Source organism: Notamacropus eugenii, chromosome X (genome assembly GCF_028372415.1).
Source record: "Notamacropus eugenii isolate mMacEug1 chromosome X, mMacEug1.pri_v2, whole genome shotgun sequence".
Taxonomy (NCBI): Eukaryota; Metazoa; Chordata; class Mammalia; order Diprotodontia; family Macropodidae; genus Notamacropus; species Notamacropus eugenii.
Genome location: NC_092879.1, coordinates 25,113,216 through 25,127,454, shown reverse-complemented (window position 1 = coordinate 25,127,454; position 14,239 = coordinate 25,113,216). Strand labels below are relative to the sequence as shown.

At 37.4% G+C, this 14,239-nt stretch overlaps 1 long non-coding RNA gene across 16 annotated transcripts in view; it reads left to right on the top strand.

Moving 5' to 3' along the window:
- LOC140515338 (uncharacterized) overlaps positions 1–13,848 on the top strand; it is a 107,919-nt gene extending 94,071 nt beyond the window's left edge. For 14 of the 16 annotated variants that reach the window (XR_011970967.1, XR_011970972.1, XR_011970981.1 and 11 more), the window contains one exon: positions 1,606–5,786. This is a non-coding gene — a long non-coding RNA (uncharacterized lncRNA). Of the gene's footprint in view, positions 1–1,605; positions 5,787–13,170 lie in introns of those variants that run through there. The other 2 variants (XR_011970976.1, XR_011970971.1) reach the window with 2 other exon arrangements.
- Positions 13,849–14,239: the final 391 nt, after the last annotated feature.

Genomic DNA, 14,239 nt, shown 5'->3' with positions numbered 1-14,239 from the left:
TGTCCCTCTCTGGCATCTCCAAGGCCCTCCCTCCTGTGTGCTGAGATCCTACTGAACCAGACACTGTCACTTTTCTGGCCCTGATCATCTTTGTGTGTTCCACATTCCCTGCCATCTTTGATGTTCTGGGTTGCATGGCACTATCCAGCTAGAACCCATGAATCCCAAATAGCCCCCAGTCTCTCATAGATGCTATGTTGGATGTGCCTTCTTCTGTGTTGTATCCTAGACACTATGTCACCTCTCAGTTTTGTTGCTCAGAGCCCAGACTCTGAATTCGCAGCCTGGAAATTCTCCACCCTAAGCTCTTTCTAAAACCCATTCCAGGATAGTGATTTCACGTTCAAAGGTCTTTTCTCTTCTGCTATTCTTCACATGTTTTTTCCTTTTCAGTTATGTAATTGTTTTTAGTATATTAAATCCTTGTATACCTTAGAAGCAGAGTTATTTAAAATCAGAAATTGCTTCCCTTGTGAATCATATGTACTTGCATTATTTTTTCTGTAAATACGGCCCATTCACTCACCATAACAATAACCTGTGAAACAACCATTCCTGTTAGAAAGACTGCCTTTGATTAAATTTTTGAAGGCCGTTATTTTTTTAAATTTTTTTCATTTACATTCAGATTAGGCACAGTATATGCACAATTCCATGTTGGGGGGCAGAGTGAGGGTGGGAGACTTAATGGTCACAATAGTTAAACCTCTTCCAAAACCTCCCATACAAAGAGACCCCAGAAAATACTGAATAGATTTCTGAGTTGGAAAGCCAAGAAGTCACAGTGAGTCCCCAAGCAGATGAAAAAGATGGAAGAGAAACATGCAGACACTGGAGTATAGGTTGCCCTTGGCATGACGGATGTGGTACCTAAGAGTGCCCTTGGGCAGGCATCGTAGAGGTGGTGATGGCAACAGCTGCAGCAGTGCCCAGGAGGGAAAGGGGATTACTAAGTGGATTCCTTTTCAATCCTGGGCACAGGTCAGGTGCCATTTGTTAGCTCTCCCATTCATTATACAGTGCTGATTCACAGTTCCAAGGTGGAGAGAAGTAGTGATAGTCATGAGGAAGCAGCTGCCCTACCTGAGTAAGGACCAGAGCCCAGGTCAGAAAGACAGTGACCAAACCTCTCTTTGGATTACACTACTTTGAAGGCATCAAAAACCTACAGATCCCTAGGTCTACTTGTCAAAGCAGAAGGACATAATAGACAGAAATGCAGACCAGTGTATGCTAGAAAAAGAAGGAAACAAAAAAAGAACTTGGCCATATAGAACAACCATGGTGACAGAAAAGCTCAGCACATAAGCTCAGGAGATAATGTCTTGGAAAGAAGAGTGATATAAGAAAAATTGGGAAAATAATTGAAAGATGAGCAAAAAATTATGAAAAGAGCATTGAGTTTACAAAAAAGCATCCCAAAAATCGAAGAAGACAATTCTTTAGACATCAGGTTTGGCCTCATGGTGACAGTACATAAAACTGTAAGAAAGAAAATAACTCTTTAAATATTGGAATTGGACAATTGGGAAGTAAGGACACCATGAGACATTAAAAGTAGTAATACAAAATGATAAGTAGGATAAAATGTTTATTATCCCCTAGGAAAAGCAACTTACCTGGAAACAAGATCAAAGAGAGACAATTCAAGAATCACTGGACAATTCAAGAATCACACCTAAAAGCCATGATATAAAAAGAGCCTTGACAGCCTATTTCAAGAAATTCTAAAGGAAAAATGATCAGGTCTGAGAACCAAAGAGCACAGGTGAAATTGAAATAATCTCCTGTTTACCTTTTTAAAGAAATCCTCAAATGAGAATTCCTACAAATATTCTAAGCAAAATCCAGAGCTCCCAGGTCTTGGGGAAAATATTTCAAGCAACCAGAAAGAAAGAATTCAAATACTATGGAGCCACAGTATCACAGAAGATTTATATGTGATTGTAGGGCTTTGAATATTATTTTTACAGAAGGCATAGGAGCTAGGATTGCAATCATAGATAACCTACCCTACAAAACTCAGTATAATCCTACAGGGGATAAAATTGATGCTTAATTAAATCAGGGATCCTGAAGCATTCTTGATAGGCAGAGCTGATTAGAAAATTTGACATGCAGACATATGACGCAAGGGAAGTATAAATATGTAAGCATGAGTGAGAAATTATAACAATTTAACGGGATTGAACTGTTTACATTCCCATGTGGGAAGATGATATATGTATCCCCTAAGAACAAAATCATCACTATGGCAGTTAGAAGGGGGCTACTAAGGCAGAGGGAATTGGTGGGGGTCTATTATGTTAATACGGTCTCTAAGGAAAAATGGAAGGGTGAGAAAAAAGGATGTACTGAGAGAAGGGGGAAAGGGGAGAAAGAATAGAGAAAGTTAACTCATAAAAAAGGCTTTTGAGCATTTTTACAAGGAAAAATAGGGAAGCAGGGAGTGGGCAATATTTGACCTTTATTCTCATCTGAACTGGTTCCATGAGAGAAGAGTATGTTTGTGTGTGTGTGCATGTATGTACGTGTACACACATATGCACAGAGTTTGGTATGGAAATTCATCCTAATAGGGAAGTAGATTGGGAAGGGGCTAAGAGAACGTGGTGGTGGGGTATGATGAGAAGAAAGGGATATCAAGGGAGGCAATGATCCAGAGCAAAAGAGACTTTTGTACTGTTATTTCATATTACTGTTCATATTCAGGATAAAAAGGAAAAGGGTAAATAGAAGAGAATAAAGTGGAGGGAAATACAGAATTAGTAATCCTAACTGTGAAGGTGAAGTATGACCTCACCCATAAAATGGTAGAGGAAGAGAGATATGAAACAAAGACACATGCAGACTTAAAATAAAGGGTTGGAGCAGAGTCTATTATGCTTCAGCAGAAGTAAAACAGGCAGGGGTAGCAGTCATCATCTCAGGAAAAGGAAAAGTATAAATAGACCTCATTTAAAGAGCTATTCAGGTAATCTATATTTTGCCTAAAGGCACGCTAGACCAGGAATTAATACTAGCAGTACTAAATAAATATACATCAAATGGCATTGCTTCCAAATTCTTGAAGGAAAAATTAGGAAAAGTTAATGGAAAAGTTAAAGGAGAAGAAGGAAAAGTTAAATCAGGAGGTAGTAAGTAAAGTTATAATAGTGTAATAGTTTACCCCTTGACAGACATAGATAGATATAATTATAAAATTGCCAATATAGAAAATAAGGAGATGAATAGAATTTTAGAAAATTCATATATATATTAGGCTTCTGGACAATACTGAATAGCCATGAAATTGGTATAATTTTTTCTCAGCTCTACATGGTAACTTTGGAAGAGCTGACTACATATTTGAACATAAAAGCCTCACAAAAATGCAGAAAATAAAAAAAAATCTTAAATAGACTTTTTGGGGCCATAATGCAATGAAAAATAATTTCATAAAGGGCTTTTGAAACATAGGTTAAAATTAGTTAGAAACCAAATAATATACTCCTAAAGGATGAATGGATCATAGAAGTAATGATAGGAAGATTCAATAATTTCATTAAAGTAAATGACAAAAATGAGAGTTTATGAGATGCAGAGAAAACAATACTTAGGGGCAAATATACAACTGTAAATGTTTGTATTGATAAAAAGGAGGAAAGAACAGATCTTCAAATTGTATTCATGAATTATATTAAATTACATATTGGTCTTAGCAGTTATTTAATATTACAAATAGTGTACTGTTTAAAAGTAGGTTTTTAATAGCTTGTTTTTTTAAAGCACCACATCACTTATTTACAATAATCACATCAGCAGCTGTCTTGTCAGATTAAGGTAGTACAGGGAATATTTTTTAGGGTGTGAACACACGCACACACATACACACACACGCACACATTTTGGATTTTCATCTCACCAAAGTAACATTTTTCTCTTTTCTCATCAGCTGTATTTTAGGATGTGGCATTTACTAAAGAACATTAGCATTGTGCTAATATTATTTTTTAAAAAATATAATGCATGCATATTAAATTACACCTATGCATGAGCAGTACACTTTTTTGAGCCCACAAATTGAATCTTTTGAATTTTTTGTTTTCTTTTTCAGTAGTGACCATTTTTAAAATTAATAGTGATACCTTCAAGTCATATCCTGTACTTTCTTTGTTTTTAGATATTTTTCTGTTTTAACAAAATTGGTATCAGATTAGGCACTTCATGTTCACCATTTCTCATTGACTTTGTCTTTCACCACATAAGTTTCATAGGATCACCATTTTACTGGTACAAATCATATTATATTTTGTTGCATTTCATATCCTAAATACATTTTTTAAAATTGTGGTTTCCAGGTATTTGTTCCTCCTGGCTCTGAGTGAATCTGAATAATAACTGTTTCTCTTTTGGTCAGCAATCCTGAAGGTCTTCCCCTTCTAGTTTAATTTTTTTTTTAATTAAAGGGGCTATCCCTTGACTCACTTCTTAAAGAGGCCTATTCATTGAATGGGTGTTGCCTCACTCAAAATGAGAACCTGGAAAGACCTTAGTTAAAAGGGGTAGGGTCTCCCACTGTATCTTAGGCCATCTCCAGTCATCCTGATAGATATCTGGCTACTAGACCCAGATGGCTCTGTAGGAGAAAGTGAGGTTGGTGACCTTGCACAGCCCTCCTTCACTCCAATCAAAGTCAACTGCAAGTCCTATCATCATCTCTCTGATGTCATGGTCTCTTCAAGAACGAAGGACAAATACAACAACCACAACCTGTCCTTCTTTATACATTGAAACTCTGAGCATAGCAACAAAACTCATTTCCAGCAATGGCACTTACTTGTATCTCATCCACTAAACATATGTTGTTTTTGTTTTGTAAATTTATCTTTCTTCATAAGTTAACATTCTAATCACTGAAATAAAACTCATTACCAGAAAGGTTAAGGTGTTTTCCTATTGTTCCCAGAATCAAATACAAATAATCTGTTTGGCCTTCAGAGACCTTAATAAGCTAGCCCCCTCCTACATTTCCAGTCTTCTTACACCTCTGTCTTTGACCTGTATTCTGTAATCATGTAACAATGGCCTCCTGGCTGTTCCATGAACTTAATTCTCTATTTTCTGGCTCCAGCTACTTTCCCTGTTGGCCCCCATGCCTGGAATGTTCTCCTTCCTCTGTCCTGACTACTGACCTCCCTTTCTCACTTAAGTTACAGTTAAAATCCCACTTTCTACAGGAAGTCTTCTTAATTCTAGTGTCTTCCTTTTGTTAATTATTTCATGTGTATCAGGCATATTGTTTGCTCTGTATATATTTGCTTATATGTTGTCTTTCCCATTAGGTTGTAATCCCTTTGAGGGGAGGGTCTGTCTTTTGTCTCTTTTTGTATCCCCAGGATTTAGCACAGTGCCTGGCCTATAGTAGGCACTTAATCGAGCTTTCTTGATTGATTGTTCTCAGAATCATCTTAGGTACGATAATCTGTATTTGAAGAGTCTTCCCAGCTCTGACATGGTGTGATTTTATGGTCAAAACCAGTCCTTAAATTGTATGTTCCAAGGGCTTTGGTAGCTCTGATACTAACCCTAAATTTGCCTTTCCTCTACCATTTTCTTCTCTCTGGTTTCTCCCGGGTCTGATATACTGTGTGCTCATATCTCACCAAATTCAACAATTTCTCTTCTCTCACTCTGACCACCTTCCATTTTCTGTGTCACTAAGTCTCTCCCAAGTTTGATATTCTAGATTGGAGGGCCCCATCTAGCTCAGGCCTCCTTTATTCTAAATGTTCTTTAAGCTTAGATATCCTATATTGGACATAGCTTCTTAAGTCTCATATTATAGATACTATATCATCTAATGGTTCTGAGATTCGAAGCCTGGATCGCCATCTCAGCCCTGAAAATCTGCATTGTAACTTCTATGCATCCTCCAATATATTCACTTGGATGGCACATCCAAGTCAAATAGTCTAATTTCTAAAGACTTATGGTCTGAGTCTTTTACCTCACACTAGAAGGTTTTTTCCACTTAACTTATTTAATTAGTTTTAGCATATTATATGACATATGTATTTTAGCAATACAATTATTTAAATCACAGATTGCTTCCCTTTTAATCCAGTGTATTTTTCTCATTTTCCCCATTATTACCTGCATAATATTACATGCACATATTTTATCAATTGTTACATGAACAATAATATATATGTGTGTATGTGTATATATATGTATATATAAATATATATTTATATATATAGTAGCCTTGAAACCACAACATGCTTTTAATATTTTGTCAGGTTTTTTTTTTTTCTTCATGTTATTTTCCTTTTAAGCCAGATTAGGCACCGTGTATTCAAATTTCTCCTTTGTCTTATGTGATTCAGGACATGATTTATACTTCAGAGCATCACCATTTTGCTTAACATTTATGTTGCATTTCATACCCAAAATATAATTTTTAATGTTTAAAAATTTTAACTTTCTTTCCTCATAATTTGGACCCTTGAGAAAAGAAACAAAACTCATTCCTAGCCATGACATTGTATGTTCTCAGAGTCATAGAAGCTCTTACAATTGATGTTTTAAGAGCCTTCCTATCTTTGACAGTACTGGCCAACACTAGTACTGAAACTATATTCTAAAGGCTTTGCTAGCTCTATTAGTACTTCATCTTATCTGCCTTGTCACCTCTGATATTCCCTTCTCTATGGCTTCTGCTGGGCCTGAATTCTGTGTGCTCTCATCCTATGGATTCAGACAATTTCTGTTCTCTGATCACCATCTACTCTATCATTCCCTTAGGCTCTGTGGCTTCTCCTGGGCCTCACATTCTGTTCTTCCAGATCTGAGAATGATACAGCATCAGTTCTCTTGCTCTGAACATCTCTCACTTTCTGGTATCCAAAGTTCCTTCCAAATTTGATACTCTAGGTTGGAGGGCTTCCTCAAGCTCAGGTCTCATTGATTCTAAATTGCCTCTATGTCAGACATACTCTCTCAAATCTCATGTTCTGGATTTTGTGTCAACTCCCAGTTCTGATATTCGTTGCCTTTACTAACGTCCCAAGCCTGAAATTCTCCATTCTAAGCTCTACCCATGCTCCACTGTGTTCTCAGACATCATATTTTCTAAAGACCTTCTAACATTCAGTAGTCATTGTCTTCTCCCTCCTCTCACATTCTATGTTTTCACTTATTAAACTGCTTTTTGTATGTTAAATCACATGTGTTTGTTAGCCAGATTTATTATCACACATTGCTTTTCTTGTGTACTTATTTTTTTTCTCAGTAATTAAGGACTATCCATCAATAGCAGTGGCCATATATTTTTCTAGGAGTCTATTCCCTTGAAAATACCCCATTCTTTTACTTTGCTGTCATTTTTTTCCTTTTCATTGTTTTCCTGTTGATTCAAATCAGACCCTGTATATTCAGATTTCCACTTTGGCTGCATGATTCAGAGGCATCATATATCCTTCACAAATGTTTTTATTGTTGTTCAAACTCATATGTCCTTCCCTGTCACTTGAAACTCTGAGCACAGAATCAAAACTTTTTCCCAGCAATGATATTGTATATTCTTAGACCCATCTGAGCTCAGATAATCAATATTCAGCTCTGACACTGTGTGTGGCTTGATGGCCCAAGCCAGTCTTGAAACTATGTGTGCTGACACCTTTCCTGGCTCTCCTAGCCCTTCTTCTATGTCTTCTGCTAGCTCTCCCCTTCTCTTCTCTTTGGCTACTCTCAGGCCTTCTGTGGGCCCTCATTTCACTCAATCTGACAACTCCTGTCCTCAGGCTCAGAATATCTCCCACATTCAATGTTTTTAAGGTCCTTCACATGCTGATATGATATGTTCTGTATGCCTTCCTAAGGTAAATATTCTGGGTTTTATTTGAAAATGACCACTTCTACTATCCTGAGTGTAGACTGGCATCCCAGTACAGAACTTTTTAATGACCAGATCTATTTAGCCCCCAGTATGTTCTGGTGCAGTGCATCTCCATACTGGACATTTGAAGTTCTAAAGATTCTCCCAGATCTGTCAGTTGGGTCATCTCCATTCTGCCATTTTCCCTGTTTTATGGATGAATCAATCCCATTCCCATTCACAATGAAGATGCCAACTCAGGCCTCAGAACCAAAGGCTTTCTGATAAGCAATGATCTAAGACCCCTCTAAACTCTCATACACTGTATTTTGATGGTCAGACCTAGTACTGGAATTGTGTATTCTAAGGGATTTCTTGGCTCTGATTTTCTTTCTCCTTAAATGCCCTGCCAGCCCTGACATTCTCTTCTCTCTTCCTTCTCCCAGGTCTGACAGGCTTTGTGCTGACATCCCAGAGATTCAGGCAATTTCTCTTCTCAGGCTCTGAACATCTCCCACAATTTATGTTTTAAGTTCTATCCCACTGTTTATGTCCTGGGTTGAATGGCTGCATCAGCTTAGTCCCTCATGGTCTTAGATTGCCTCCAAACACAGACATTCTGTTTTATGTGGTCTACCAAGTCATGTTCTGATTTCTATTATGTAAACCAATTTCTAACATCCTGAGCTTGAATGACCAAACCAGTGCAGAAATTTACCATTCTAAATTCTATCCAAGAAGTAGGTGGAGGCCTAGTAGATAGAGCTCTGAGCCTGGAGTAAGGAAAGCCTGAGTTCAAATCTGGCTTCAGATACATCTAACTGTGTAACCCTGGGCAAATCACTTAACCCCATTTGCTTCAGTTTCCTCAGTCTGTAAAATGAGCTAGAGAAGGAAGTAACAGAACCAATCCACTATCTTCACCAAGAAAATCCCAAATTGGGTCATGAAGAGTTGGACTTGACCGAAAAAACAACAAAAAACCCTGTATCCAGCTGCCAAGATACTCTCTTGCAATTCTCTTGCAATGTGTCTAAAGTAAGACAGTCTACATTCTGAAAACTCTCTTAGCTCTGTCATTTATGTTCCTCACTCAGGTTATGGTCAATTTTTTCTTTTCACTTATTTATTCAGTTTTCTTATGTTAAATTACATCTGGGTCTTAGCAGTATACTTATTTAAAATCACAAATGATGTCCTTTGTAAAAATGGGTATTTAAAACCTTATTTGCTTAAAAAAAACTTCTCTTTTAAATCCTAGTAATTCTAGATATTCCTAGTAATAGGAATATCAGTATCAGTCTTACTGCTGATAAGATTAGGGCAATGAATGGAACTATTTTTTCCTTGGGCTACTGTCCCTCCTCTTCAATGGTTACACTGAGCACAGAAACAAAACTCTTATATGCATTTTTTTTCTTTTTTATTCAGTTTTCATATATTAAATTAAACATATGTATTAGCAACACAGTTATTGGAGAGCACACATTTTATACTTTGATTATTGTGTACATAATTTATTTTTTCAATAAATAGTGACCATTCAGCAACAATTATAGTGATATTTACAGCATCCTTAACCTTTCAGGACACTGCGTGGATGTATTTCATGTATTTTTTCCCTGTCTTTTCATTTTATTTGTGAGACCCAAATTAGGTCCTGTATGTTGACCTTTCCTCTGTGACTATGTAATGTTAGTCTCTGAATTTTAATTCAGAGAATCACTATTATGCTGACATAAATTTTACGGAAATATATGGTGCATCTCATACCTTAAATATACTTTGGTTTTGTTATATAAATTTATCTTTCCTTGTAAAAGTAGAGCTCTTTACAAAACAAAACTTGTATCCTGCAACAATACTGTGTTCTCAGGATTATCTGAGGTCTGGTAATCTATATAAGTAGAGCCCTCCCAGCCGTGATACCATGTGGTTTTATGGCCAAAATAGTCCTGAAACTGGACATTCTTAGGGCTTTCCTGGCTCTAGTATCACATTTCCCAACTGCATTCCCAGCTCTGGCATTCTCTTCCCTGCGACTCCTCCCAAGCCTTACAGTTTCTGTGCTCACATTCCATGGAATCAGATGATTTCTATTGTCTGGCTCTGATCATCTCTCACTTGTGTGTTTTAAAATCTCTCTCTGTTTGATATTCTAGGTTAGAAATATTCTGTCCTAGCTCAGACCTCAATGATCCTAAATTACCTCCACACTCAAACATTCTATGTTATACATACCCTCTCAAGTTTCATACTCTATCTTCCATGTCACCTTCCAGTTTTGATATTCAGAGCTTGGACTGAAAATCTCCATTCTACTTTCTGTCTACTCTCTAATACGTTCTCTTCAAAGCCACCTCAAGGTCAGATATCCTGGTTTCTAAAGATACTCCCACTTTCTTATTTATTTGATATTGACTATCCTCTGATAGTTTAGGTTCCCTCCCTTTTTTACTAGTCATTTATGATTTTTTAGTATGTTAAATGGCATAGGTTTATTACCATATAACAATAAATGTACTTTTTTAATGTTTGTGAAATTTAATTTTCTTTCCCTATAACTGAAGATCCAGAGCACATAAACAAGAGTCCTTCCCAGCACTGATATTGTCTGTTCTCAGTCCCGTCTGAGCTCTGATAATCTTCAGTCTTAGATGTTATCTGACTCTGACACTGTGTGGTTAGTCCTGAAATTTTATGTTTTTCTAGCTTGGCTATCCTTCCTTCCAAGTGCCCTGCCTGCTCTGATATTCACTCCTCTGTGGATTCTTCCAAGTGCTCCCTTCTATGTGCTCACATCCCATGGAATCAGAAACTTCCTGTTCTCTGGTTCTGACCACCACTCCCTTTCTGTAAGGTCCCTCCTCTCTCTCTAGATCCCTCCGACATTTGATGTGGCCCATTTCAGGGTCCCATCTAGCTCAGTCCTTCTTGATTATAAGATGCCTCCAAAGCCCATTCCTGCTATGTTCTGCTTTGTCTCCCAGGCCGGATAGTCTGGCTTTTCTGGCACACTGCGAGCCAGGATGGCTATCCCAGACCTGGAAGGAAGCCTTTGTTCTGAACTCCATCCAGCCTTCCAGATATTCTCTTTGAGCATACCACCATGCCAGAAATCCTTTTTTCTAAAAACTCTCCCACTATTGTAATTTTTTTTTTGGTCAGAGTCTCCTTTTTCCTCCCATATACTAAGGATCTGGTTTTTTTTAACTTTCACTCATTTGTTCAGTTTTCATATATTAAATGGCATATATTTTAATAATCCAATTATTTAAGATCACAAACTGTTTCCTTTGTAAATCCTGTATGTTTACATTATATTTCAATAAATGTGGCCCATATGTTAACTTAATATCAATATTTATAGAAGCCTTATTTCTAGAAAACACTGCATGCATTTTTGTTATTTATTTTTCTTTTCAGTGTTTTCCTTTGGAGCCAGATTAGGCTTTCTATATTCAAATCTGTAATTTGACTATGTGATTTCGATTTAAAACATGAGTTTTAAATAAGAGCATAAGTCTTGTGCTTAGACAAATTCTACTGAGATAAATGTTGCCTTTTATACCATAAATGACTTTTTAAATTTTTTTTTTTAAATTCAACTCCCTATAACTTTACTCCTGAACATGTAAAAGACTCCTTCATAGAAATGATACTGTGTGTTGTCAGGATCAACAGATCTGTAATGATAACTCTTTTAATACCCTTCCCTACTCTGCTGTTCTGGTTTTATAGCCAAAGCTCGTCCTGATGTTGCATGTTCTAAGCACTTTCCTGGCTCTGACATTCCTCCTTCTGTGTTTCCTGCCAGGTCTGACATTCTTTTCTCCATAGCTTCTCTGGGGCCTGACATTCTCCTATGCTCACATCTTAACTGCAGATTATTGCAGTTTTTGGCCTCAGACCATCTCTCGCTTTCTATGTTTTAAAGTTCCTGTCATGTTTGATATTCTAGGTTGGAGGGACCAATCCACCTCAGGTTCTGTTGATTCTTAATTGCCTCCAAGCTCATTCTATATTGAACATACTTCTCAGGCTCTTTCCTAGTTCTGATATTCAGAGTCTGGACTGTCCTCCTGGCCCAGTAATTCTCCCCTCTAAGCTCTCTCCAAACTCTAGTATATTCTCTGGGAAGGCACCAATAAGTCAGACATTCTGTTTTCTAAATATATAACAAGCCATGTCTTTTTTTGATCAAAGTCCCCTCATACATCTGATTTTCTAGATTATTTTCTTTTCTCTATTTCTCATTTTTTGTATTAAATAATATATATTAGTAATTCAGTCATTTGAAAGCACAACTTGTTTTTCTTTTGAATTCTGTATACTTTATCTATTCAATAGATACTATTCATGAACAAATATAGTGCTATCAGGCTCTGAACATCTCCCATAATCTGCGTTTTAAGTTCTATCCCACCTTGGATAACATGAGCTGGATGGCCCCATTCATTTGGGGGCTCAAGATCTTAGATTGCCTCCAACCTCAGACATTCTATGTTCTTTATGGCCTCCTGAGTCTGATATTCTGGCTTCTATGGGAACTCCCAGTTCTGATATTCAGAACCTGGGCTGTTTGTTATCCCAGTGTGAAAATTCTCCATTTTAAGGGCTATATAGCCTCCAAGATATTCTCTTGCAGTACAACTAAAGTCAGATACTCTATGTTCTAAAAACTCTCTCATCTCTTTTATTTTCTGCTCACAGTCCTTTCAGTCCAGTTATATTCAATTTTAATTCATTTTTTCTTATATTAAATTATATATGTGAATTAGCAATGCACTTATTTAAAATCACTAATGGTGTCCCTTTAAAAAGAAACAAACCCTCCCCTTTCATTTCCAGTGGTTTTGTTTGTCCTTCATGATCAAAGAGAACCAAAGTGACATCACAATGTTGGGGTCAATGTACAGAGTGTGAATGACTGATCATACACAAGAGACTCTTTACGACAGGTTGGGTACAAATAGTCCATGTGACCATTTGAGAGGGAGATGTCTCTAAATTTGTGCATCTCACATTTTGTTTGAGCTACTGTGATTCTGCTTTGCTCCTAGAGCATAGTGCCTTCTTTGATGCAGGCTCTGCTGTGTGGTCCTGTGCCAGTGTCTCCCATGTGTCACAATCAGTGGCATTTCTCCTGGCGTTGTTGGACAGAAAATACCATATCAATGATTCCTCTTCCATTTCTGAAGCCACACTGGTTTTCAGGTAGATGATAATCTTCCAAGTGAAGGATCAACCTATTAAGGAGGACTCTGGCAAGAATTTTGTCACAGGACCACTTATTTCCTTTTCTTTCATAGAGATGTACAGTGAAGGCATCCTTGTACTCCTACAGGATAACCTCCTCTTGTCATATAACCCAGAAGATTTCAGTCAGCCTCTGTATGAGCAGTGGACTACCTGCCCTATAGATCCCTGCTGAAATGGAATCAGCACCAGGTCTTTGCTGCATGAGAGGAGCCTAATGATGCTGCAAACATCTTCTTCAGTTGGAAGTTTGGCTAGAGAGAGATTGACTTCAACAAGAGGTAAGTAGTCAGTAGCTTCAGAATTGGTTGATGACAGTCTGTTGAGAATACTATGGAAGCGTTCAGCTCATCTCTCCAAAATGACCTCTTTATCACTGATCAATGTGGCTTCATCAGCACTGAGTAGTTGAGAAGCACTGTAGGTCTTTGGCCCATAAATAGCCTTTGAGGCCTTGTAAAAATGCTTTGGATTGTTACTCTCAGTTTAAAACTGAATGTGATCTCTGCCTTCTTACTGAGCCAAGAATCTTCTATCTGAGTTCACTTGCACTTTACTTTTGATGGAGTTAAATACTGCCTTCTCAGAAACAGATGAATGATCCTACTAGTAAACCCTGGGTTTTTTTATTCAGTAACTTCTGAATTTCCCTGTCATTTTCATCAAAGCAATCCTGATTTTTCTGGTTCTTCTGACCCAGATGAATAAATGAATAAATCTTTGAAAACTGCCCAACAGTGTGTTGGCTTATCTTTCTCTCCAAATCAGTAACAAACTGTTCACACAGAAGTGCTCTAATCTGCTGATGGTTGAGTCTTCTTTAGTTGTCATGCCTTGGGGTTACTGTTTACAATGAATGCAAATGTTTAGTTTGGAGAGGCTGAGTCTCTGGTACAGCCCTCTGTACCACATATTGCCTTCCTCACTCCCACATCCTGTCTGTCTCTTCTCCTTACAATGATGTAGTCAATTAAATGCCAATGTTTGCTGCAAGGGTACATCCAAAAAGTTTTATTGTGTTTAGGTAAATGGAAAACAGTGTTGGTGACAAGGTTATGAGATATACAAATCTTCAGTAGTAAGTGACCATTGTTGTTGCTGTTTCCAACTCCATTCTTCCCA